The sequence below is a fragment of the Triticum urartu genome, chromosome 5 (assembly GCF_003073215.2).
Source record: "Triticum urartu cultivar G1812 chromosome 5, Tu2.1, whole genome shotgun sequence".
Classification (NCBI taxonomy): Eukaryota; Viridiplantae; Streptophyta; class Magnoliopsida; order Poales; family Poaceae; genus Triticum; species Triticum urartu.
This window is the reverse complement of record NC_053026.1, coordinates 635,467,623-635,473,397: the sequence shown is the minus strand read 5'-3', so window position 1 is coordinate 635,473,397 and position 5,775 is coordinate 635,467,623.

Below are 5,775 nucleotides of genomic sequence, written 5' to 3'. Positions count from 1 at the left end.
GAAAAACAGTTTGCCACTTGTTCTACATTTCTTCTGATCCAGCTCCACTCAATGAATCTTGTCCTCTACAAGCATCACAATTTTATCCTTTGCTTTGTGCTGAGTCTCAAGGACCAAACCTATACGATGGATTCCAGAAAGCCCTTCTTGGAAATTGATGTCAAAGGGGGAGAAAGAGATCACATCAAAGCTCAAGGGGGAGAGAAAGTCTCAAGGATCCCAGATGTTGTTAAGGGAAGCTCAAGGGGGAGAGAAAGTCTCAAGGATCCCAGATGTTGTTAAGGGGGAGAGAGAGATTTCCCAGATGTTATTAAGGGGGAGAGAGAGATTTCCAGGGAGAGAAAATACTCAAGGATCCCAGATGCTTGATGTTCAAGAGGAGAGATGTCACATGTCTTTTTGGGGGAAAGACATGTTCATATACGCTTATTTGCATTAAGTTCTATCCATTTGTACCCTTCAGCTCTGATTTTCTGTTCCCTATCTTCTCCCAATATCTCATGTAAGATTCAGGGGAGCAAGACACCTAAGGGAAAGAAATCAGTCAAATTCATTGCATATCTTTATTCTTGGGGACATGTTGAATCCAATGTGGTACCTTGTACTCACTCTCTACATGTCATCCCAGTCTTGGTATTCTTGTGGTTTCTTTTGTTTGCTCTGGCTAGTGGATGTACCTGTGTTATCTAACTTTGTTTGTGCAGGTTCATTCCATCCTAAGCCAACTCAAGACCACAAGGTAAGTATATGCATCAAAATCATGAGTATGAGGAGTTCTTGCTTATGTACATACTGTTTGCAAGAAGGACTCATGAGCATGAAGGTATTTTCCTTGATAATCTTTTGCTCTGATGCATATGGCCAAGATACATGTAACACATTGCCTACTCTGTCATGGTTATGCTCTCACATGCCTCTATATTTCATATTTACATGAGTGCATACATGTAGGGGGAGCCTATGCTTGTTACATGTCCTTCCAAAGCTTTACTTGCTGTTCTTTATATCTTTATCTAAAGCTTTGATGTATGTTGCCATCAATTACCAAAAAGGGGGAGATTGAAAGCACAAGTGCTCCCTAGGTGGTTTTGATAATTGATGACAACATATCTCTTGTTGGACTAACATTTCTATCTAGCATGTTTCAGATAAGTTCAACAATGGAGTGGCATGGACTAAAGGTTGTGGGAACTCCTTCAAGATGCTAAGGACAAAGGATTGGCTCAAGCTCAAAAGCTCAAGACTCTTCACTTTACATTTTAGTGATCCAAGATCACATTGAGTCCATAGGAAAAGCCAATACTATCAAGGAGGGATGAGGTGTTGCTTAATGAGCCTCTTGCTTCATGTGCTTAATGATATGCTCCAAAATCCTCAGCTACTTTCCCACTTCCACATATGACCTAAACCCTAAGCCAAACTCGGTCCTACCGATTCTTTCTATCCCGCGCCACCGAGTTTCACTTGTCATAAGCCACTGCCAAACCCTAGCAATTCGGTTCTACCAATAGGGATCTCGGTCTCACCGAGATGGGATTGCAAACTCTTTGTTTCCCTTTCGTAACTTTTAGGTCTCACCGAAAAAGCGAATTGGTCCCACCGAGATTGCAATGTAAATTCAGTGTTTCCTTTTTGTAACATTTCGGTCTCACCGAAAGAGCAAATCGGTCCCACCGAGTTTGCCTGACCAACTCTCTGGTTAGCTAATTACCAAAATCGGTCTAACCGAGTTTGTGTAATCGGTCTCACCGAGATTACGTTATGCCCAAACCCTAACCATATCGGTCCTATCGAGTTGCATGTCAGTCCCACCAAAAATCTCTAACGGTCACTAGGTTTACCTTTTCGGTCCGACCGAGTTTGTTGATTCGGTCCCATCGAGATTGGAAAACTGTGTGTAACGGTTGGATTTTGTGTGGAGGCTATATATACCCCTCCACCTCCTCTTCATTCGTGGAGAGAGCCATCAGAACACATACACAATTCCAACTCATATGTTCTGAGAGAGAACCACCTACTCATGTGTTGAGACCAAGATATTCCATTCCTACCATATGAATCTTGATCTCTAGCCTTCCCAAGTTGCTTTCCACTCAAATCTTCTTTCCACAAAATCCAAATCCTATGAGAGAGAGTTGAGTGTTGGGGAGACTATCATTTGAAGCACAAGAGCAAGGAGTTCATTACCTACACACCATTTGTTACTTCTTGGAGAGTGGTGTCTCCTAGATTGGCTAGGTGTTACTTGGGAGCCTCCGACAAGATTGTGGAGTTGAACCAAGGAGTTTGTAAGGGCAAGGAGATCGCCTACTTCGTGAAGATCTACCGCTAGTGAGGCAAGTCCTTCGTGGGCGATGGCCATGGTGGGATAGACAAGGTTGCTACTTCATGGACCCTTTGTGGGTGGTTGCTTCTTCGTGGACCCTTCGTGGGTGGTTGCTTCTTCGTGGACCCTTTGTGGGTGGAGCCCTCCATGGACTTGCAAAACCATTACCCTTCATGGGTGGAGCCCTCCGTGGACTCGCGCAACCATTACCCTTTGTGGGTGGAGCCCTCCGTGGACTCGCGCAACCGTTACCCTTCGTGGGTTGAAGTCTCCATCAACGTGGATGTAGGATAGCACCACCTATCCGAACCACGGGAAAAACATCCGTGTCTCCAATTGCGTTTGAATTCTCCAAACCCTTCCCCTTACATTCTTGCAAGTTGCATGCTTTACATTCCGCTGCTCATATACTCTTTGCATGCTTGCTTGATATGTATTGGGTATGTTGAAATTGTGCCTAAAACTCCACTTAAACCGAAAAAGCTTAAAAATTGCAACTTTAGCACTAAGTGTCTAATCACCCCCCTCTAGACACATCTACTTCTAGGTCCTACAGGTTTCCTTGACACGTCTTGTCAAAGCAGAGATCGTGTCCCCTTATTCCAGGATTCTCATCAATACGGGCGAGGTTAACCCAACCGTGCCATTGATTACGGCGCTTGGAGATAAGCGAGTTTTACCAGGCTGGTGGGGACACGTAGTTGCGTCCACCCATATAAGGGGATAAGGATCCACCTTTTCACCTACGCCTTCTTCCTCCTTTGCCTATCCATTCTCGCGCACTCGAGCTCCAGCGCCCAAGTCCGCACTCCCACCTCAACCTTCTCCAGCCATGTCCGGAGCGGGAGGCAAGTGGATGTCCTCCGTCATGGAGGGACACATCAAAAAGCTAAGGAAGGCCGGATACCTGTCTAACGACATCAGGCACCGGCTTCCCGAAAAGGGGCAGCTCATCCCCACCCCTAGGCCCCATGAGAGGGTGGTATTCCTCCCCCATTTCCTCCGTGGACTGGGCTTCCCTCTTCACCCCTTTGTCCGGGGGCTCATGTTCTACTACGGCCTGGATTTCCACGATCTGGCCCCGAACTTTGTCCTCAACATCTCGGCGTTTATCATCGTGTGCGAGGCTTTCCTCCGCATCCGCCCCCATTTCGGCCTATGCCTCAAGACTTTCAACGTCAAGCCGAAGGTGGTGCGCGGCAACCAGGCGGAGTGCGGAGGTGCCATGGTGGGCAAGATGGCCAACGTCCTATGGCTCGAGGGCTCCTTTGTGGAGACCCTGAAGGGGTGGCAAGCGGGGTGGTTTTACATCACCGAGCCACGCGGCCCTGAATGGGTCGCACCCCCCGAGTTTCGATCCGGACCCCCTACGCGGCTCACCTCCTGGAAGGAGACGGGCCTGTCGTGGGGTAAGAAAGGGGAGCCGACCGGACTCCAAACATGCATCCAAACCCTGGTGGACAAGAAGCTCAAACTTGTCAACGTAGTCCAGGTTATGCTCATCCGCCTGATCCTCCCGTGTCAACGACGGGCTTTCAACCTGTGGGAGTTCGATCCAGCGCGGCACGAAACTCTGAGCAGGCTCTTCGACACGACGTACGAAGATGCCTGGAGGGTGCTTTTCAAGGGCGCCGAGGCCCCCGAATCTGCTTCCGAGGATCGCGGATTCAGTACACAGCATCACGCTCATGCGGTGAGCTATTTATTTCCTTTTACAGGGTATTAGTTTTTCATAGTTTGACTCCATGCGGGATCTAAGCTCCCTTACCTTTGACAGGATTGGCAGGTGACGTCTGGACGGATCAACTGTCCGGCTCCCTTGCCCGAAGGCCCAGCGGACGCTCGCTTGGGGAAGCTGCTGGTTCCGGCACCCTATGTGGTGCCGGAGAAGAAGGCTGCGAAAAGGGCCACGGGGACTCGAAAGAGTGCCCGATGCCAGGAGGTGTCGGATTCATCATCCGGCGGTTCCGAGGCGCATTCCTCCCATGAAGACGACGAGGAAGAAGAAGAAACCTCTCCCCCTCCAGCGGGAGGAGAGAAGAAAAGGAAGGCCGTCCTCTCTGAGGAGGCCGGAGGGTCCAAGAAGGGGAAAACCCTTCCTCCGGACCACTCCACCGACGCCAACGACGGCGAAGAGGATTGGCAGCCCAGGGCCAAGCCCCTGGCGAAATTGTAAGTATCCGGATACCGGAGTAACTCATAGTATTGGTTTATTGCACAGCTTTCCCTTATGTTGAATATGTTAATGCAGCCCACCCAAAGACCGGCTCGACGCGTCGTCGAGCGGCTCACTGGACTCGGCGGATGTGAACTCGCTTCCGACGGCTTCCTCCCCCCGCCCTACGGACGACACCGAAGTGTTGTCCCAACAGGTTCCAAGCCGGGAGGAGGTGGTCCTGGAGGCGCCGCAAGGCGACCTCCCGGACTCCAGGAGTAAAGGGGATGAAACCCCCCAGGGCTCCAAGTCCGGCTCAAGGCCGGACACTGCTCCAGAACCTTCAAAGGTTCCAGAGTTCGGCGGGCGACCTCCTTCCAAGAGGAGCAAGCCTACCGTGCCGGTGACCCCCGTCCAAGCGGGGGCGCCGGACAATCTGTTGGAGGTGCTCGAAGGCGCCTCCATCAAAGAGGAGCACCACACTATTATGAGTGCGGTTGTCCAGAAGGTTCAGTCCACCAAGAGCGGACTGACTGAAGCTTGCACTTGCCTTTTGACAGGCTTTGAGGTAAGTAAATAATCTGTACATAATATTACTGCATAGACAGTAGCCCCTGATGCTCTGTTGGGCGTTCGCGAAGAAAAGCCGAATAGAGGATCAAAAATTCACAGGAGTCTAACAAAGGAGTCAATATGCGTATGCAGGCTTCTCTGCTAGCGTCCGCCGCACTGACTGCGGAAGTGGACACGCTGAGGCAGAACCTCGAGAAGTCCGAGCAAGAGCTCGGGCGTGCCAAGAAGCAGCTCGAGGAGAAGGAAGGTAAGAAATACCTTGTTTGAATATATATAAAAAAGGTGCAATTACAAAAAATGACAGGACTAACATGGCTATTGTAGGGGCCACGTCTGAGGTGGCGACCCTTAAGCAAGCGCTGCTCGAGGCCGAGAAGAGTGAGGCCGCGGTGCGCATCGAGCGGGAGAAGTATGAGGCCGAGATTGGCAAGGTGCGGCAAGAGCTCCAGGTTCTCATGAAAAAACATGAGAGTTTGGAGCTTGACTCAAAGATGCGAGCGTCCGAGCTCGCGGCGGCTATTGAAAATGCCAAGTCTGCCAAGACCGAATCCCAGAAGACCCTCCAGGAGTTGGATGAGGTGAAGAAGATAGCTGCGGGTAAGGCATTCTTTATGCAAAGCAAACATATAAACGTGAGTTACTTGTTACTTACCCGAATCTGGAGCTCTCCAGGAGCGTTCGCAGATCTTCCCCGGAGCGTGTCCGATGCTGCCGCATTCTA